The following is a 22,673-nucleotide window of genomic DNA, read 5'->3' on the forward strand; positions in this document are numbered from 1 at the left end:
TGCATCCTGTGTGACTTCATATGGATGACATTTTGGAAAAGCAACAGAAAGCAGGTCAGTGGTTGCCGGGGCTGGGGATGATTGAAGGAGATGATTATGTATGAAAATGCACTAGGGAGACTTTTGGAGTAATGGAACTGTTCTACATCTTTATTGTGACTACAAGATTGTATATAGTTTGGTAGAAACCAACACAGTACTGTAAAGCAATTATCCTTCAATTAAAAATAAGTACATTTTATAAGATTGTATATGTTTATCAAAATTCATAGAGCTGTACACTACTGCATTGGAGGTACACTAGACCTTCAATCAAATTGACTTTTAAAAAATTACAAGAAATAACAATATCATCAGAAAGGGGAATCGGTTCAGTTCAGTCGCTCAGTTGTGTCTGACTCTTTGCGACCCCATGGACTCCAGGGAGCATGCCAGGCCACGCTGTCCATCATCAACTCCCGGAGTTTACCCAAACTCATGTCCACTGGGTCAGTGATGCCATCTAACCATCTCATCCATCCTCTGTCATCCCCTTCTCCTCCCACCTTCAATCTTTCCCAGCATCGGGGTTTTTTTTTCCAATGAGTCAGTTCTTTGCATCAGGTGACCAATGTATTGGAGTTTCAGATTCAGCATCAGTCCTTCCAGTGAACACCCAGGACTGATTTCCTTCAGGATGGACTGGCTGGATCTCCTTGCAGTCCAAGTGACTCTCAAGAGTCTTCTCCAGCACCACAGTTCAAAAGCATCAATTTTTCGGTGCTCAGCTTTCTTTATAGTCCAACTCTTGCATCCATACATGACTACTGGAAAAACCATAGCTTTCACTAGACGGATCTTTGTTGGCAAAGTAATGTCTCTGCTTTTTAATATGCTGTCTAGGTTGGTCATAACTTTCCTTCCAAGGAGTAAGCATCTTTTAATTTCATGGCTGCAGCCACCATCTGCAGTGATTTTGGAGCCCAGAAAAATAGTCTGTCACTGTTTCCACTGTTTCCCCATCTATTTGCCATGAAGTGATGGGACCAGATTCCATGATCTTAGTTTTCTGAATGTTGTTAAAAAGAAGTTAAGCCAACTTTTTTACTCACCTCTTTCAATTTCATCAAGAGGCTCTTTAGTTCTTTCTTTCTGCCATAAGGGTGGTGTCATCTGCATATCTGAGGTTACTGATATTTCTCCCGGCAATCTTGATTTCAGCTTGTGCTTCCTCCAGCCCAGCGTTTCTCATGATGTACTCTGCATATAAGTTAAATAAGCAGGGTGACAATATACAACCTTGACATATTCCTTTCCCTAATTGGAACTCCTTTCCCTAATTCTATGTCCGGTTCTAACTGTTGCTTCCTGACCTGCATACAGATTTTTCAAGAGACAGGTCAGGTGGTCTGGTATTCCCGTCTTTTTAAGAATTTTCCACAGTTTGTTGTAATACACATAGTCAAAGGCTTTGGCATAGTCAATAAAGCAGAAATAGATGTTTTTCTGGAACTCTCTTGCTTTTTTGATGATCCAGCGGATGTTGGCAATTTGATCTCTGGTTCCTCTGCCTTTTCTAAATCCAGCTTGAACATCTGGAAGTTCATGGTTAACATACTGTTGAAGCCTGCCTTGGAGAATTTTGAGCATTACTTTACTAGCGAGTGAGATGAGTGCAATTGTGTGGTAGTTTGAGCATTCTTTGGCATTGCCTTTCTTTGGGATTGGAATGAAAACTGACCTTTTCCAGTCCTGTGGCCACTGCTGTGTTTTCCAAATTTGGCCTTGGAATACAGAATGAAGCAGGTCAAAGGCTAATAGAGTTTTGCCAAGAGAACGCACTGGTCATAGCAAACAGCCTCTTCCAACAACACAAGAGAAGACTCTACACATGGACATCACTAGATGGTTGATAACAAAATCAGATTGATTATATTCTTTGCAACCAAAGATGGAGAAGCTCTATACAGTCAGCAAAAACAGATCGGGTGTTGATTGTGGCTCAGATCATGAATTCCTTATTGCCAAATTCAGACTTAAATTGAAGAAAGTAGGGAAAACCACTAGACCATTCAGGTATGATTTAAATCAAATCCCTTATGATTATATAGTGGAAGTGAGAAATAGATTCAAGGGATTAGATCTGATAGACAGATTGCCTGATGAATTATGGGTGGAAGTTCGTGACATTGTACAGAAGACAGGGATCAAGACCATCCCCAAGAAAAAGAAATGCAAAAAAGCAAAATGGCTCTCTGAGGAGGCCTTACAAATAGCTGTGAAGAGAAGAGAAGTGAAAAGCAAAGGAGAACAGGAAAGATATACCCATTTGAATGCAGAGTTCCAAAGAATAGCAAGGAGAGATAAGAAAGCCTTCCTCAGTGATCAATGCAAAGAACTAGAGGAGAACAATAGAATGGGAAAGACTAGAGATCTTTTCAAGAAAATTAGAGATACCAAGGGAATATTTCATGCAAAGACGGGCTCAATAAAGAACATAAATGGTGTGGACCTAACAGAAGCAGAAGATATTAAGAAGAGGTGGCAAGAATACATAGAAGGACTGTACGAAAAAGATCTTCACAACCCAGATAATCACGACGGTGTGATCACTCACCTAGAGCCAGACATTCTGGGATGTGAAGTCAAGTGGGCCTTAGGAAACATCACTACAAACAAAGCTAGTGGAGGTGATGGAATTCCAGCTGAGCTATTTCAAATCCTGAAAGATGACACTGTGAAAGTGCTGCACTCAATATGCCAGCAAATTTGGAAAACTCAGCAGTGACCGCAGGCCTGGAAAAGGTCAGTTTTCATTTCAATCCCAAAGAAGGTAAGGGGAATGGTTAAGTAAATTAAAGTAAATGGAGTACCAAGCAGTCATTCCAAAGAGGGAGCTCCAAACATATGCATGTAATTATCAGTAAGGTGCAGAGAGAGAAATTTTTAAGAGCATGATCCAGGAGATAATGTGTAGTAAATCACCAGTGATTTAAAGAAAGGTATCCTGTTTCATCCTGTTCACATAGAAACTGAGGTTTAGATGGTTTATGTAGCTTTCAGGTAGATGGCAGAATCAGAACGACCTCCAGTCCACCAACCCCTGCTCGGTTAATTTCAGTTATCCTGAATAAGAGGCACTTACTCCCTGCCATCCCCTTGCCCCTCCCCTCTTACTACTGGACCTTTGCTTATGCTCTTCCCTTGGCCCGAAAACTTCCTCCCCCTCTCTCTCCTCTCTCTCTAGTTGATTTCTACTCATTCTCCAGATCTCAGTTTAAACCTCTTTTCTTCCTGAATGTTCACTAGATTAGTGAACTAGTCTAGTGAACTAGACTAGGTTTCTCTTCTCAAATCTATTTTTGGGGGTGGGAGGGGCCGAGAAAAGGGAGGGATATAGAAAGGAGAAGGCGTCCAGGTAGAGATGGAGACTTAAGGTCATGGCACATTTAAAAAAATTTATTTATTTATTTACTTATTTTTTATTTTTGGTTGCTCTGGGTCTTCATTACTGTGCATGGGCTTCCTCTAGTTGTGGCGAGCGAGAGTTACTCTCTAATTGCGGTGCATGGGCTTCTCACTGCAGGGGCTTCTCTTGTTGCAGAGCACAGGTTCTAGAGCACAGGCTCCATGGCTTAGTTGCTTCAGGGCATGTGGGATCTTCCTGGACCTGGGATTGAACCAGTGTCCCCTGCATTGGCAGGCGGCTTCTTAACCACTGGACCACCAAGGAAGTCCATGTCCCCTTCTTGAGGGCAGACCACTTCTAGTGCCTGGACCATGCTGGAGTATAAAGGTCCAGCCTCTGAAGCCCAACTTGGGACAATTCTGTGGAATTCCGTCAGCTTCACAGCTTCCTGAGTGGTAGGCTGAGGACTTTCAGCAACCCAACTTCCCCCTCTCCCTCCCAATCTCCCTCCCTAGGTGTTGATTCCAAGTGCCCTCCCTAATCAACTTCCTAGTAAACTGGCTGTCAGAGAAACTGCCACTAAATCCCAGAGAACAGTGATAGATCTGAATGCCCTTGGTCCCCTACCTTCCCACATTCTCTGATGACTCCTCACTCAGCAATTCCGGAGTTTAGGGCGTTCCCTGTGTTGCACCTGAAGAGCGGTAGGTGACACTCATCCTCAGAACTCCCCAGAATTCCCCCACCCACACCATCACTGTGGCAGTTCCACCTACACAGGCTGGGCTGAGACTCTTTGTTTCACATCTGGTGCCCACGCTGGCCTGCTTTGCAGGACAGAAACCTTGCCTACCTTGCTCCTCTGTGGTAGAATAATGTTTGTAGAATGGCTGAATGAATGAAGTCCTGCAAGATGGCTCGTTTTACAAATGAAACAGTTTCAGAGAAGTCACTGATCCAGAGAAACTGGCTATGAGTGGTGGAGCCTGAATGCAGCCCAGCCCGCCTCTTCCAGAGGGACGAAGAACATGGAACCTATGGAGATCAGAGGTCCTGATTTCTCACTGTGGCATATACATAGTTCTCACATTGGAACGTTGCCATATGAGATTTTAAAATGGAATTTGGGGTGTGTGATATGCGGCAGTGGCAAATAATGTCAGTCCTTTAGAGGAAGTAAAACAGAATTGCCAGGTAAAATGACAATCTTATGCCACTGTCAACAGGACATTTTTGGAGGGATGAGTGATAAATTCACCCAATGCTTTGTTTACCAAAAGGATTTAGGATTAAGGAATTCTTGAGGTAACTCTTGTTGTCATATCCTATCAGAGGATCTCAGCTAGATCAAAGTTGCAGGTTGAGTTCCAAAGATTAAGTGTCAGGACTTCCCTGGTGGTCCAGTGGCTGAGACTCCAAGCTCCCAATACAAGGGGCCTAGGTTCAATCCCTGTTCAGGGAACTAAATCCCACATGCTGCTACTAAGAGTTCACATGCCACAACGAAGACTGAAGATACCACATGCTGCAACTAAGACTCAGCACAGTCAAATAAATAAAAATTAATATTAAAAAAGAAGAGTTTAGTGCCCTGAACCAAGGTTTAGTTACCTTTCTCCTGGTAGGGTGCCTTTTCTTAGGAAATGCAGGAAAGGCTGTCTAGAGAATGGGGCTGAGATGGGGAGCAGAGATGGAATTTTACAAATTGGAGACAGCTACTTTATAGAAACACAGACAAGTCAAGGCAACTTTTGAAAATATGACTTGCCTGCACATAAGCCATTCACAGCCCCAAAGACTATGGCATCTGAACCTAAGCTGCTGAGTCAAAGGGATGGGTCTGAATTCCAGGGGAATTCAAATTCTTTTCTGACTTATTAAGGAGTAAAACAGCTACTGTCTTTATCTGCAATATTTTTGCACTAGGCACAGTGCTAAAGATAGAAGCGGCTGTTATTTTTCAAATACTCAACTCTTCTAGACCGTTGAGACATTTTCTGTGTATCATATAATTGAATCCTCACATTATCCCAGAAGGTAAGTACTATTGTTATCCTGATTGAAACAGATGAGAAAACCAAGGCTTCAGGAGGCAAAGTGACCTGCATGGGTCAGACAGCTAGACCAAGATTTGACCGTTCAGTCTGATGCAAAGTCCAAGTGTTGCCAAAAAATGTTGTGTGCTTGAAGCACAGTAGGACCAACAAACCAAAACACTGGAGTTCAGTGAGCCAAGTGAGGCTCATGCTCAAAAACCTTGAATTCCCCAATAGTTTGGGGGAGAAGTTTTATAGGTGAAATTTGGGGTGAGGGCTGCAGGATGTATGACTTTCTTCTGATTGGTTGCTGGTGAGGTAACAGGGCAGTGCTCCAGGAATCTTGTGCCTGTCCTTGAACTACCATCCTCCACCTCTGTGGGGGCCATAGTTCTGCAGAACTCATAGATATTGTTACATGTATTCCTTGAGGAGGAACCAGAACCCTGCCCCAAGGCCGCACTAATATTTCTTGGCTGTTCCTCCTGTGTTTCTGTATTCCCTCCCTTCCCAGATTAGCAACTGTTTGAAAATCTAAGAAATGACCAAAGCAGGCTGTTTAAAATAAACAGGCTCCTTTAAAATAAAGAAATAAGTTAAGGCTACACACTTTCAAGCTTTTTGTTAATATTTGTGGAGATTTTTAAGATTTGTATTTGTTCTTGACAAGTACAGGCTTCCCTAGTGACTCACTCGGTAAAGAATCTGCCTGGGATGCAGGAGACCCAGGTTCAATCCCTCAGGGTGGTGGGGGCGGGCAAGATTTCCTGGAGAAGAGAATGGCAACCCACTCCAGTATTCTTGCCTGGAGAATCTTGGAGAGGAGCCTGGCGGGCTACTACTGTCCATGGAGTTGCAAAGAGTTGGCACAGGAGATAACTTTGACAAGTACATTGACCCTCAAACAACACAGGTTTGAAATGCACAGGTCCATGTCCTGGACAGGACCACACTGTCTGTGGTTGGCTGAATCTGTGGATGGGAAACTGCAGGTGCTGAGGGATGAGTGTAAAATTATACATGGATTTTCAGTTTCATGGAGGGTGGGTGCTCCTAATGCCCACATTGCTCAAGGGTCAGCCATAATCTTAAGGAGGCTGTGATCTAGAATTTGGGCAAGAGAGCCCTTTCAGCAGTTTGTATTTTTATTTTTTCCATTTATTTTTATTCGTTGGAGGCTAATTACTTTACAATATTGTAGTGGTATTTGCCATACATTGACATGAATCAGCCATGGATTTACATGTGTTCCCCATCCCGATCCCCCCTCCCGCCTCCCTCTCAGTTTGTATTTTTAAAAGACCTCAAAAATAGGGAATTCCCTGGCAATTCAGTGGTTAGGTTTTGGCACTTTCACTACCATGGACCTGGATTCAGTCCCTGGTTGAGGAGCTAAGATCCAGCAGGCTGGGCGGAACACTATAAATAAAAGAAATAGCCGCTCTTTTCAGTTGACTTCCCTGATGGCTTAGTTGGTAAAGAATCTGCCTGCAATGCAGGAGACCCCAGTTGGATTTCTGGGTTGGGAAGATCCACTGGAGAAGGGATATGCTGCCCACTCCAGTATTCTTGGGCTTCCCTGGTGGCTCAGCTGGTAAAGAATCTGCCTGCAATGCGGGAGACCTGGGTTCGATCCCTGGGTTGGGAAGGTCCCCTGGAGAAGGGAAAGGCTACCTACTCCAGTATTCTGACCTGGAGAATTCCATAGACTATAGTCAATGGGATTGCAAAGAGTTAGACACAACTGAGCGACTTTCACTCACTCAGTCTCAAGCAAGTGTGGGCATGGTTTTAGATACCACCTGGGTATTTATATCTTGAAGACATGGTTTGGTTTATATAGTCAAGGGATATAGAGACAATGCAAGTTTTCTCCTAGGCATTTTGGAGTGTAATTGTCTATTATCAGAAATCTAGAGTAATTATTATTAATGTTTTTCCTTGTTTCTGAGTGTACAATCAATCTCAGGCCAATTCACTTTAGAGGAGAGAGTCTCTAATATCATATCTATCTAATCTCAACTGTCAGCCTTCAGCTGAGCTATTTCCTGGTCATTTGCAGGAAGGCCTGGGAAAAGTTCTGGTCATCTGTTTCTTTTGTGAAAGGGGAAGTGGGCTTCGACCAGGGGTCCATAGATCCAAAAGATCCTTTTCTAGAGGATCAGGAACAGGCTACTGGGGATAAGAAGTGTGTAAGAGGAGGGGATAGGGGATTTAGGTCAGGTTTGGTTTTTAATTTGTCCTAAATTTAATTTCTGTGCTTTCACCTTATTAAGAGAGTCCCAAAGACTGGCCATTATATTTCTTTGTATCCATTTTTCAGTTTGTTTTTTTCCCCATGGGTACCAATGAGACAATTGTTTTAAGAGGAGAAAATTTTTAATTTAGAAGTTTTTGCTATTCAAAAGATCCATTGTCTGATGAGTAAGGTTTTCTTAATAGTAACTCAACCCAAATAAGCCTTTTATGGCTTCATGGTGGATGCAAGAAGAGTGCAAAAGCTAGAGGTTTCACAAGACCCAGGAAGTTCATTCCCTCAAGGAGAGTGCAAAAGATAGAGGTTCACAAGACCCAGGAAGTTCATTCCCAAAGAGAATTTGAGAAAGCAAAGCAAAAGCTCAGCCAGGCAAGGTGACATCTCTCTCCATCACCCCACTGTATTGGCTCTTGACAACACTCTTACAAACGCATCCCTGGTACACTTGCAACCACCTAGGACAGCACTGCAGGGTTCTGGTTATCTACACAGTCTCTGTTAAAATGCAGACCTGGGTGTAAATGCCAGATAGTTACATGGCCTTGGGCAAATAGCTCTACTTCTCTGAACCTTAATTTTCTCATCCCTAAATAGAAAATGAATAATATACCCCCTTCCTGGGATGTTGGCTACTAATTAGCTAATGCCTGATAAGCCCTCAACACAGTTTTTCAAGAAAACTGTCTTTATTCTTTAGTAATTGGAAAAAAATCAACTGATACAGAAAAAATGTTTAATCAACTGGAGAGGCAGGAGGCATTGGGTGACTCCCCAGAGAACTGGAGGCTCCTCTGGGAGGAAACCTGGGAAGGATGAGAAGGAACATTGTGTACCAGAACAAGCCCCCACCACCCACATGAGACAGGTTATGCCACCTTCTGAGATGCTGAAGTGCCTCAGGTATGAAACCAAATTCCAGTTTACTTAGCCTGGCCCTGGGGAGGAAATACTGGGATGTGTGGGGAGGAATGTGGGTGATATGGCCATCTTTTACTAGAGGAACTGAGAGAGGAACTGACTTTATTTTCAAATACACTTTCTTACAAACAAACAAAAAACAAACCAAGACACTTTCAACGGGGATGACAAATATCAGTACAAATTAAACCAGAAAAAAGAAAAAGCAAACCTACATCTAGTCTTGGGTAGATTTATTTATTTGGAGTAACCTACATTCAGTGGCACTAATTACACAGTAACTATAACTAACATGAAACCGTAGAGTTGTAACTTTCCACAACTGCGTGGACTTGGGCCTTTCTGGCTGAGTACGTCTTCAAAAAACAGGATGCCCACCTCAGAACTAGGCCAGTGAAATCTGTTAAGGAATAAACCTCTGATATAGTGACTTAGAATATCTTACAACTGACAGATGACAAGCAGAACATGTTAGTTATAAAGGAGTTTATTTTATAGTTAGATACACTTATATTTATTATATATATAGTAGTTATACATATTATATATATATTTCCAGTAGTCATGTATGGATGTGAGAATTGGACTATAAAGAAAGCTGAGTACTGAAGAATTGATGCTTTTAAACCATGGTATTGGAGAAGACTCTTGAGAGTCCCTTGGACTGCAGGGAGATCCAACCAGTCCATCCTGAAGGAAATCAATCCCGAACATTCATCGGAAGGACTAATGTTGAAGCTGAAACTCCAATCTTTGGCCACCTGATGCAAAGAACTGACTCATCAGAAAAGACCCTTATGCTGGGAAAGATTGAAGGCAGGAGGAAAAGGGGACGACAGAAGACGAGTTGGTTGGATGGCAGCACCAACTCGATGGACATGAGTTTGAACAAGCTTCAGGAGTTGGTGATGGACAGGGAAGCCTGGTGTGCTGCAGTTCATGGGGTTGCAAAAGGTCAGACACGACAGAGCGACTGAACTGAACTGAAGATAGTTATAACTTGAATCAGTGCCTGGTGTGTCAGATGGGTAGAGAAGGAAATGGCAACCCACTCTGGTATTCTTGCCTGGAGAATCCCAGGGACAGAGAAGCCTGGTGGGCTAGAGTCTATGGGGTCGGTGTCAGATGGGAGAGGAGAGGGACCCTGACAGGCCAGATGGTTTGGATAATCATGGTTGACTTCGAAACACTGATAGCAAGATGACTTCTGATATGTAATCTTGGATAAATTTTACAGATAAATGAAAAAGGCCAGTAATCATCCACTAGGATTAGTAAACAGCAGTAAAAAATTTACTGCATGAGGACTGTGCTCTGCACCACAGTTTCCCAGGACAAAGCACCCAGATGTTTTCTTTCTTTTTTTTTTTTTTGAAAATACCCACAGCATGTGGAATCCAGTTCCCCTACCAGAGACTGAACTGGCACCCCTCGAATTGGAAGCTCAGACTGTCAACCACTGGATCGCCAGGGAAGGGTCTAGATTTTTTCTTCTTTTCTCTGGCTTGCACATTTCAAAAACCTTCCTCCCTCCCTCTTTGCTCTTCACCACACACCCCTTGTACCTCAAAGCACCAATCCTGTTTGCCATGCTTTTGTCTTGCTCTACTTTTCCCGGCTCCTGCTCTGTCTTGGTTGGCTCCCACTTACTGCACTCATCTTTCCAGAGATCCTTCCTCTCTCAAGCAGGATAATGGGTCCATTGGAACAGAAATGCTTGGCTTCTAGAGTGCATTTTTCTGAGATGTTTTTCTGATGAATATCTGATGTTTCCGGATAAATGTCCTTTTATCAGGGCTGCCAACAGAGAGACTTATCAGTACAACAGCAGCATCCAGGTAGGAGAGGGGCCTCAGGTGACCACCCTCTTCCTGCCCACCTGGGTCCCATAAAGCCAAATCTACCTGCTTTCTACCCAGCTTGATATCTGCCACATGGTTCTCAAATAGCATGAGTGCACACGCCTCTGGGAACTGGTCCTTGCTAAACACAGCACCAGGGCACACTGGCCAATGGGGAAGACAGCAATTAATCAAATATTTAATTACAAGCTGAATAGGTACTATAACAACAGCAACAACCAAATATAACAGAGACTACAGGGGCCATGCCCTGGACTGGGGAGGAGGTTAGGGAATGCTTCCGTCTCAGACATTCTGGAACACTCTATCCTAAAACCTAGTGACTTAAAACAACTACAGTCATTTATTTTGCCCACAAAGCTGCAATTTGGGCAGAATTCAACGTGGCCACCAAGTCTGGGCTCCACATGGCATCATCTGGGGCAGCTTGACTGGGATGGAAGAGTACAGTTTTTTCCCTAAGGATATAAATTACATACTAAACAATCTACCATCTCAAACTATACAGCTGAGAGGTTTTTGGTATATTCATAAGGTTGTACAGCCCTCATCACTACCTAATTCCAGGATGTTTTCATTTTCCTAAAAAGAAATCCTGTACTCACTGGCAGTCACTTCCCCATGCTTCCCTCTCCCCAGCCCCAGGCAATCACTTCTCTACTTTGTCTCATGAATGAAAATAATCAATGAACAATCTATAATAAGAATAGACATGAACTGGGACAAACTTCAGGAGATGGTGAGGGGCAGGGAGGTGTGGAGTGCTGCAGTCCATGGCGTCGCAAAGAGTTGGACACAGTTGGGCGAATGAACAACAAAAATAAGAAGAGAAAAGAGTTTTATTTGAGCCAAACTGAGGACCAGTCTGGAAGCCTGATTCCCAGATGACTGACAAACTGCTCCAGAGAAGCATGGTTTCCAGCAGTTTTGTATCGTGTCATAACAAAGAACATTAAACAGGTCAGGGACACATTTCAAGGAAAAAAGAAACACATAAGTCAGCACTAAACAATGAGTCAGCATGACCTTGGCACCTGGGAAGGCGGTCTTATCATCAAAGGAGGACAAGCATTGGCATCCCAAGAAGAGAGGAATTTAATCTTTATTTTTTAACATAGATGTTCTTTTTTTTTTAACCACAAATAATGTTTTTAATTATTTAGCTTCTTACAGTACTCACATAACAGAAACTGACAAATCCATGTTGTTGTTGTTTAGTCGCTAAGTCATGTCTGACTCTTTTGCAACCCCATGGACTGCAGCCTGCCAGGCTCCTCTGTCCATGCAATTTCCCAGGCAAGAATACTGGAATGGGTTGCCATTTCCCTTTCCATACCATAAATATTCTTTAGTTTTGGTCAACATGTCCTTTTCTCTAGTAATTAAAGCAGATGTACAGTGTATATTTGATGGGCCACAAAGAGACTAAAATGTTAACATAAAATTCAGGTTAACTCATAAATTGGGGGATTGGGAATGACATATACACACTACTGTATATAAAATAGATAACAGGTAAGGACCTACTGTATAGCACAGGGAACTCTACTCAATATTCTGTAATGACCTAAATGGGAAAAGAATCTCAAAAAGAGGGGATATATGTATAACTGATTCTTTGCTGTATACCCGAAACTCACACAACATTGTAAATCAACTCTACTGCAAGAAAAATAAAAAAAAAAAAGAGACTTCAAGTTAGCATGTATAAACCAGAATGACTTCTGTATATCTCAATATATGACAATTTCTCATCACTGTTTCTGTAGATACTCATAACTGGACACTTCATATAAGTGGAAGAATCCAAAGGGTGACCTTCGGGGTCTGGCTTCTGTCCCTTAATGCTGTCAAGGTTCTGGAGGATTCTCTTGAAGATGGCTGACTCACCTGGCCTGCTCATTGGTGCTGGCTGACAGCTGGGAGTTAGTGAGGGATTTGGGCCGCAGGTCCTAGCTCCTCTCTGTCAGGGCCCTTTTGCTTCCTTATGGCATGACAACTGGGTTCTAAGAGTGAATGTCCCAAGAGAATCAGGAAGACTTCTCACATCTTGTGACTAAATTTGAAAGTCACGTACTGTCACTTTGATACTTGTCTTGTTACCATCAAAATCTTGGCTTTCTCTCCCCACCAAAGCCAAATAAAAAAATTCGGAGAGAGAGTTTGGAGAAAATAGAAAGATGGCTTTGATCTTCAGCTAGCCAAGGAGAGAACACTGCAGGCTAGTGCCGCAAGAACTGTGCCCCACTCCATGGGGAATCTGAGGGGATCATATGGATGGGGCTCAGAGTCTGGGGTATGTGATAAGGAGCAAAGTAGGAAAGATCTTGCATTCTTCTTTTTGCATTGTTTCCAAACAGTCATAGCTGATGTCAGGTAACATGGTAATTGGGTCCAGCAGTCCCATAGCCTGGTTATTGTTTACATTTGTCTCTGGTTTATTGTACTGCAGCATTCATGTCTGAAATCCAAAAAGCTACAAGGAGTGGTCTGCGAAGGTAGCTTGGAGAAGGTAAGCACCAGGTACAGGATGTAATTATCGTAGAGTTAAAGGGTAACAGGTGCAGGATGTATTAATAACTCATGCAGAGTTAGGGGGCTATAGGTGCAGGATGTAATTTACATAGTGTCAGGTTAGCTTGCGGAAAAGCAAACCTAGTTACAGACTACAAATTCAGTTCAGTTCAGTTCAGTCACTCAGTCGTGTCCGGCTCTTTGCAACCCCATGGACTGCAGCACGCCAGGCCTCCCTGTCCATCACCAACTCTCAGAGTTTACTCAAGCTCATGTCCATCGAGTCGGTGATGCCATCCAACCATCTCATCCTCTGTCGTCCCCTTCTCCTCCCGCCTTCAATCTTTCCCAGCATCAGGGTCTTTTCCAATGAGTCAGTTCTTTGCATCAGGTGGCCGAAGTATTAGAGTAAAACTAGGGAGGCTTCCCCGGTGGATCAGTGGTAAAGAATCTGCCTGCCAATGCAGAGACACGGGTTCAATCCCTGGTCCAGTAAGATCCCACATGCCATGGAGCGACTAAGTCTGTGCCACAACCCACTCAGCCTGTGTGCCTAGAGCCTATGCTCCGCAGCAGGAGAAATGACCACAGTGAGAAGCCTACACACCACAACAAAGAACAGCCCCTGAACACTGCAAACTACAGAAAGGCCCAGGCAGCAACGAAGACCCAGCACAGCCAAACATAAACGAATAAAAATTATCTTAAAGTAAAACTAGGGGTGATTTGCTCTTTCAGGCGCGTCTGTGCTTGTCCTCTGGCCTAGTCACTGTTCCCTTTTTGTTGTTGGACTTGAGTCTCATTGGCCCTGCCTGGGTCACATGTCCATTACTGAGCCAATCACTGAGGCTGGTGGGGGTGTGTGGAACGTCCTAATTGGCCAGAACTGGGTCTTGAGTCCACCCCTCCAGCCCTACTGAAAGGCGCGGGTGGGGGAGTAAACTGTCCCCCAATGGTTGGTCCTAATTGGATGTTACTGTTCTCAGGAAACGGGGGGGGGGGGGGGACCCAAAAAACCCTCATTCCTCTTTTGTCCTTTTCACTGCATCAGTCTCAAGCTAACCTGGATTCAAGGGAAAGGAACACAGACCACACTTTTCAATGAGCGGATTGTCAAAGGCACCTTGTGAGAAGAGTGTGTGCCATCGAAGACGTTAACTGTGGCCATATTTGGATAATAACTGCCACAGTTTCCCTGAGGAAGTGTGATGTCTGACCTGAAAGCTGAAAGGTAAGTAGGTGTTAACTAGGCACAGTGGAGGAAGCGCATTCCAGGGACGTGGAGTGGCATTTAGAAAGGCCCTGAGGTGGAGCACTGAGCACATTTGAGGAAGAGAAAGTAGATCCAAGTAACAGAGGCAGAGAGAAGAGAGACACAAAGTGAATCCGAAGGGGCTGATCATACAGGACTTTGTTTGTCCTGTGCTTTAAGTGATGCTGTTTCTGCTCAGCTTCCCTTGTCTATTCCTCCAGAAGAGACAGCACCCCAAAGTACCAACAGGGTACAGTTTACTCCCCCACCCGCCCCTTTCAGTAGGGCTGGAGGGGTGGACTCAAGACCCAGTTCTGGCCAATGAGGACATTCCCACACCCCCACCAGCCTCAGTGATTGGCTCAGTAATGGACATGTGACCCAGGCAGGGCCAATGAGATTCAAGTCCAAAGCATTCCTGGGGTGACTGGACAAGGGATGCACTCTGTTTCTGGGGTTGCTGGGTAGCATATAGTTGGAAGTACCGGGTGCCATCTTCGACTCTGAGTGAGAAGAACCTGATTGAGAACGACACTGATAATCTAAAATCAGCCAGTTTTATCAGCAAAATGGGTTTATCTGGGAAAAGCAAAAAACTGAACTTGAACCATGAACTTCCAGATGTTCAAGATGGTTTTAGAAAAAGCAGAGGAACCAGAGATCAAATTGCCAACATCCGCTGGATCGTCGAAAAAGCAAGAGAGTTCCAGAAAAACATATATTTCTACTTTATTGACTATGCCAAAGCCTTTGACTGTGTGGATCACAAGAAAACTGTGGAAAATTCTGAAAGAGATGGGAATACCAGACCACCTGACCTGCCTCTTGAGAAACCTGTATGCAGGTCAGGAAGCAACAGTTAGAACTGGACATGGAAAAACAGACTGGTTCCAAATAGGAAAAGGAGTACGTCAAGGCTGTATATTGTCACCCTGCTTATTTAACTTATATGCAGAGTATATCATGAGAAACGCTGGGCTGGAGGAAGCACAAGCTGGAGTCAAGATTGCCGGGAGAAATATCAATAACCTCAGATATGCAGATGACACCACGCCTATGGCAGAAAGTGAAGAAGAACTAAGGAGCCTCTTGATGAAAATGAAAGAGGAGAGTGAAAAAGTTGACTTAAAGCTCAACATTCAGAAAGCTAAGATCATGGCATCTGGTCCCATCACTTCGTGGCAAATAGATGGGGAAACAGTGGAAACAGTGTCAGACTTTATTTTGGGGGGCTCCAAAATCACTGCAGATGGTTATTGCAGTCATGATATAAAAAACGCTTACTCCTTGGAAGGAAAGTTATGACCAACCTAGACTGCATATTAAAAAGCAGAGACATTACTTTCTCAACAAACGTCCGTCTAGTCAAGGCTATGGTTTTTCCAGTAGTCATGTATGGATGTGAGAGTTGGACTATAAAGAAAGCTGAGCACCGAAGAATTGATGCTTTTGAACTGTGGTGTTGGAGAAGACTCTTGAGAGTCCCTTGAGCTGCAAGGAGATCCAACCAGTCTATCCTAAAGGAGATCAGTCCTGGGTGTTCATTGGAAGGACTGATGTTGAAGCTGAAACTCCAATACTTTGCCCACCTGATGCAAAGAGCTGATTCATTTGAAAAGACCCTGATGCTGGGAAAGATTGATGCTGGGAGGAGAAGGGGACGACAGAGGATGAGATGGTTGGATGGCATCACCGACTCAACGGACATGGGTTTGGGTAGACTCCAGCAGCTGGTGATGGACAGGGAGACCTGGTGTGCTGCGGTTCATGGGGTCGCAAAGAGTGGGACACAACTGAGCGACTGAACTGAACCGAACTTCAAGACTTAGCAATCTATGGCAAACCACAAGCATGTCGGTAAAACAAAGGAAGCAAGCCAGCTTTTATAGGGGAAAGGTGGGTAGCAGGGTTGGGAGATGCTGTTCCAATGAAAGTTCATTGGAGGGAAGTAGGTGGCAATGACTTCTCATTGGCTGACCTGTGATGTTTCCCAGTGGCTAGACTTTCACATATAAGGAGATATGCTTCCCTTGGGCTAGTAAAGTACTTGCATTTCCTATCTGGGAGTGCAAGTATGTACCCTTTTTCCTACGGGGCAGGGAAATGAAGGTCAGTGCATGTAGGAAATGGCAACCTACTCCAGTATTCTTGCCTGGAGAATCCCAGTGATGGAGGAGCCTGGTGGGCTGCCATCTGTGGGGTCACAGAGTCGGACCTGACTGAAGCGATGCGGCAGCAGCAGCAGCAGCAGCATGTAAATGAAGGTCAGTGTATGCAAATAATGGTGAGTGGTAATATGTGAGAGTTTCCTTTGCAGGTCATTACTGCCTCTAATTTTAGTTGAGGTTTCCTTTATTAGTTTTCAGCACGAACAAACAGAAAAGCAGTACCAAGTGATGTGTGCCTGTTAAGTCGCTTCAGTTCTGTCAAAATCTTTGCGATTCCATAGACTGTAGCCCACCAGGCTCCTCTGTCTATGGAATTCTCCAGACAAGAATACTGCAGCGGGTTGCCATTTCCTTCTCCAGGGGATCTTCCCGACCCAGGGATTGAACTTGCATCTGTTATGTCCCCTGCATTGCAGATTGGTTCTTTACCACTAGCACCACCTGGGAAGCCCAGGAGCTTTTGGACCATGATTAAAGGCAGATTTTCCACTGGACATTTTTTTCTTTTCTTTCTTTGTTTTTCTGGTGTGCCATGCAGCATGCACGATCTTAGTTCCTGCCCAAGGATGGAACCCGTGCTCCCTGCAGTGGAAGCTGAAAGTCTTAACCACTGGACCTCCAGGGAACTCGCACCATTGGACATTTTAGATACAAGTCAATACATTTTGGTTTAAGGTGATTTTAACTTTAATCTCTTGCAACCAAGAGTCGTGTTTAAATTCAGTTAGGATTTTGGTTGTCCTGCTGCTTACCCTTCCTGGAATGCTGCAGTACTTCATTTGGCCTCTTCTTGAGCTTTGTGTTTGTGAGCAATAATTTTTATTGCTTCTCCGTCTGAATGACAAATTAAATTTGTTTGAGATTAAGAGAGGTTCTTCAGAATATTTATAAGAACAGTTGTACACAACATGTATAAAATTTTCCTTCTTGAGTAAAAATAATATGTAATAAAGCCAATTGTCTTGTTGTCTATGATCAATCAAATAGGAAATACATGTCAGTTTATGGGGTAGTTTAAAATGTCCAAATATTATGTCCCTGACGGTTTTGTCTAGATTAAAGATCTCCCTCAGCCCTTTTCAGAGGACAGATGGATCTTGAGCATATTTGGGCAGATTTTTTTTCAGAATAAACTGGAGAACATGTCAAATCAGCAACTATCTGTCTAATTTATTTTCACCCCACTCTTTACCCCCTCACTAAAACAAAACAAAAAAATCCTCCTGATTGACGAGACTTTAAAAATGGAAGTGAAGTTGATTTAAAATATTGTGTTAATTTCAAGTTACAGCAGTGACTCTGTTTTATACATATATAATTTGTCCAAATCTTTTCCATTATACGTGCATATGTGCTAAATCACTTCAGTCGTGTCTGACTCTTTATGACCCCATGGACTGTAACCTGCCAGGCTCCTCTGTACATGGGATTTTCCAGGCAAGAACACTAGAGTGGGTTGCCATTTCCTTCTCCAGGGGATCCTCCCAAACCAGGGATTGAATCTGGGTCTTCTGCATTGTGGGCAGACTCCTTACGGGCTGAGCCACAAAGGAAGTATTATGAATAATGGTACTGTAAACATTTGTGTACATGTTAGCATTTTGAACACCTGTTTTCAATTCTCAGGCACATGTGGAGGCATGGTAATTCTCTGTTTACCTTTTTGAAGAACTGTCAAAAATTTTTTTTATTTAAAAAAATATTTCTTGTGACATGCTTCATGGGATTCTAGTTCCCCAGCCAGGGATTGAACCCAGGCTCTTGGCAGTGAGAGTGTAGAGTCTTAATCACTGGACTGTTGGGAGCCGGCTAGAGAAGCCCCGCCCGTGACAAGGTCTGGGTTCAAGGAGCTGGCACGCAAAGGCGTCTGGACCTCCGGGGGTTTCTCCGGACCACCCCACCATCCACTCCCAGGCCTTCGTCCTTTCATCTTCTGATGCTTGGTGTTCTTCTATGTTCCCTAAAAACTAGTCTGACTCTTACCTAAAATCCCTCCTTAAAACCTTTGCATGGCAGCAACACAGTCCCTGGGGGCACATGGGTCCCAATAAACAGGCCTATCTATCCCATAAGCAAAAGTAGATAGAGTCCATTACGAGATGGAGAAGATTACTTAGGGTGTGATCAGGAGGGAATTCATGAGACCTCTGACCCTTAGGATTACATAACAGAGCTAGTCCACCTGGGGCTGAGCTTCCCAAGATAAGGTTTGTAGATGGCTTTTCACAGTTTAGCTGCTGCCATTGAATTGGTTAAAAGTTATGTGTAGGTATTGACTGTTCTTGAAAGTTATTTATGATGTAACCCATGATTATGCATCTGGTACAATCTTATCATTCCCCCCTCCTTAAACCTCTTTAAAGGATTATTGGTTTTAGGGTATATAAGCACTGATGTAAAAGAATAAAGTAGTCTTGATTCTTCACTCAATCAAGACTCGACTCGCTTTCTTTTCTTCGCCGATGCCGCTCATCCGAAGGGAACCCCTGGACTCCGCCGGGGCTGGACCCCGGCACTGGACTGCAAGGGAATCCCCTGTTTTCCATAGGGGCTATACTATTTTACGTTCTGTCAGCAAGATGTGTTTGTGCTCCAATTCACATCCTGGTCAAAGAGGATGTTGTTATTTTCCATTCGTTTATATTATAGTTGTCCTAGTGAGTTCGGTTCAGTCACTCTATCGTGTCTGACTCTTCGTGACCACATGGACTGCAGCACGCCAGGCTTCCCTGTATATCACAAACTCCCGAAGCTTGCTCAAACTCATGTCCATTGAGTCAGTGATGCCATCCAACCATCTCATCCTCTGTCATCCCCTTCTCCTCCTGCCCTCAATCTTTCCCAGCATCAGGGTCTTTTCCAATGAGTCAGCTCTTTGCATCAGGTGGCCATAAGTATTGGAGTTTCAGCTTCAACATCAGTCCTTCCAACGAACACCCAGGACTGATCTCCTTTAGGATGGACTGGTTGGATCTCCTTGCAGTCCAAGGGACTCTCAAGAGTCTTCTCCAACACCACAGTTCAAAAGCATCAATTCTTCAGTGCTCAGCTTTCTTCACAGTCCAATTCTCACAACTATACATGACTACTGGAAAAACCATAGCCTTGACTAGACGGACCTTTGTTGGCAAATAATGTCTCTGCTTTTTAATGCTGTCTAGGTTGGTCATAACTTTTCTTCCAAGGAGCAAGGGTCTTTAAATTTCATGGCTGCAGTCACTATCTACAATGATTTTGGAGCCCAAAATAATAAAATCAACCACTGTTTCCGCCATCTATTTGCCATGAAGTGATGGGACCGGATGCCATGATCTTCCTTTTTTGAATGTTGAGCTTTAAGCCAGCTTCTACACTCTCCTCTTTCACTTTCATCAAGAGGCTCTTTAGTTCTTCTCTTTCTTGCATTAAGGTGGTGTCATCTGCATATCTGAGGTTATTGATATTTCTCCCAGCAATCTTTTTTTTTTTTTCTCCCAGCAATCTTGATTCCAGTTTGTGCTTCATCCAGCCCGGCATTTCGCATGTTGTACTCTGCATATAAGTTAAATAAGCAGAGTGACAATAAGCCTTGACGTACTCCTTTCCCAATTTGAAACCAGTCTACACCCAGTTCTCACTGTTGCTTCTGGTCTGCACACAGAGTTCTCAGGAGGCAGGTAAGGTGGTCTGGTATTCCCATCCCTTAAAGAATTTTCCACAGTTTGTGGAAACTGAAAACAGTTTGTTGTGATCCACACAGTCAAAGACTTTGGTGTAGTCAGTAAAGCAGAAGTTTTAGTTTTCTTGTGAGCTATAGTTTTCTTTTGATCACTTTAGCTGTCTGTGGTATCAAGATAACACTGGTCTCATAGAATGAAATAGGAAGTATCACCCTCTCTTCTATTTTTTGAAAGGTTTAAAAGGATTGGTACTAATTTTCTTTTACTATGTATTTTTCAGTTATTTTCTTAGTGGTTTCCTTGGAGTTATAATTAACATTAATGTATAATAATATAGTTAGAATTAATACTGACTTAACTTTGAAGTGAAGTGAAAGTCGCTGAGTTGTGTCCAACTCTTTGTGACCCCATGAACTATACAGTCCATGGAATTCTGCAGGCCAGAATACTGGAGTAGGTAACCTTTCCCTTCCCCAGGGGATCTTCCCAACCCAGGGACTGAACCCAGGTCTCCCACATTGCAGGCAGATTCTTTACCAGCTGAGTCATCAGGGAAGCCCCAACTTAGCTTTAATATTATATAAATTTTTTACTCCTATATAGCTCCATTCTTTTCTTTATGTTCTTATTGGCACAAATTCCATCTTTTTTTCCTGTGTGCCCTTGAATACAGATTTTTAATTATTATTTTATGTTATTGTCTTTTAAATCACATAGGAAAAAAGAGCAACAAGCTAAAAATATGTTAATACTGACTTTTAAATTTACTTATGTAGTTAACCAGTGTTTTTTTCCCCTGTAATATAGATTTGAATTATTGTTTAGTGTCCTTCAATTTCAGCCTAAAGAACTCCTTTCAGCATTTATTGCAGGTCAGATCTACCAGCAATGATCTCTCCCTAGTATTTTTTTTTTTCTTTCTGGGAATGGCTTAATTTCTCCTTTACTTTTGAAGGATAGTTTTGCAGATTATAGAATTATTGGCTGACAATTTGGTTTTTTATTGCTTTCAGCACTTTTGTATGTCACCCCACTGCCTTCTGGCCTCCATGGTTTCTGAGAAGATATCATCTCCTGACCCTAACTATCCTTTGTATGTGATGAGTTGTTCCCCTCTTTCTGCTTTCAGGATTCTCTTTTTCTTAACAGTATGAGCTTAATGTGACTCAGTGTGAATCTCTTGGAGTCTATCCTATTTGAGTTTCATTGAGCTTCTTAAATGTTTAGATCCGCATTTTTCATCAGCTTTGGAAATGTTTGAACCATTTTTTCTGCCTCTTTTTCTGTCTCCTCTCCTTCTTAGACTCCCGTTATGTATTTTTTGGTGCACTTGATGCTGTCTCAGAAGTCTCTTAGAGTCTGTCCACTTTTCATTTTTTTCCTATTAAGAAGGAAAAAATCTAAGTAACCTCAATTTATCAATTGAGGTCCAAATTTATCAATTCTTTCTTCTGCCTGTTCACATCTGATTTTGAACCACTGTGGTGAGTTTTCATTTCAGTTATTAAACTTTTCAACTCAAGAATTTCTATTTGTTTCCTTTTAATAATTTTTATCTTTTTATTGACACAGTCTATTTGGTAAGATAGTGCTTTCATGATTTCCTTTAGTTCTTTGAGCATATTTTAAATAGTTGACAAACTCTTTGTCTAGATATTTTGACTTTTTTTTATATATAATTGGGTTTCATTTTGTTTCTCAGTTCAGGATTCAATCAAGGCTATGTGTTGCATGACTTCTTCACCATTTTTTTTTTTTTTGGTTGTACAACTTGGCTTGTGGGATCTTAGTTCCCCCAAACAGGCATTAAACTCATGCCCCCTGTGTGGAAATGTGGAGTCTGAGGTGCCAGAGAATTCTCTTCCACCTTTTTAAAAAATTTTGAGACATTGCCAGGAGAATCCAGGCCAGATGTCTAATGGAATGTCCCATTTTCATTTTCCCTTGATAATTAGATCCAAGTTAAACCGTTTTGGTAAGATGATACGTAGATAATGAACATGCACAGTCTTTCTAGGGCAATGATTTGAAATGAATTGGATCCAAATATTTTTTGATTGTGATGTCACTTGGCTCAATATTCACATTTTCAGGAGAGAGTATAATTGGCCAGATTGGTTCGCATGCTCACTCCTCGTCCAGAGAGGGGAAGCATTTTGATTGACAGTCTTATATAGAGTGTTCCCAGTGAGGAGTGAATAGCACAGCAAAAGAAAACTAACATTTCTGAAGCAGGGGGAATGGGTGCTAAGTAGGGAAACATAGCAAACATCCACTATCCCTCTATCTTTCAATGATCTCAGCCATTCACTTGATTCCTACTATTTACTCTACCAGATTTCCAGAATGAAAGTTGACTTCTTTGTCCAATTCCAGACCATGTTTACAACCATCTGCTAAAAGCCTCTACTTGCATGCAAGTTTGCATGTTTACAACTTGCAGGTTGTAAAGGCATCAAAACTTAATGCCTTCTTCACCTGGCCCTACTCCCTTCCAGCAGAGGAGTTGAATTTATCAACAGCTCCGTCACCCTCCCAGCAACCAAAGACCTAATTCATGATTCACTGCGTCTAGTCTTGTGGTTTGTATTTTTATTGCATCTTTTTAATCCTTTCCCC

Source organism: Dama dama, chromosome 10 (genome assembly GCF_033118175.1).
Source record: "Dama dama isolate Ldn47 chromosome 10, ASM3311817v1, whole genome shotgun sequence".
Lineage (NCBI taxonomy): Eukaryota > Metazoa > Chordata > Mammalia > Artiodactyla > Cervidae > Dama > Dama dama.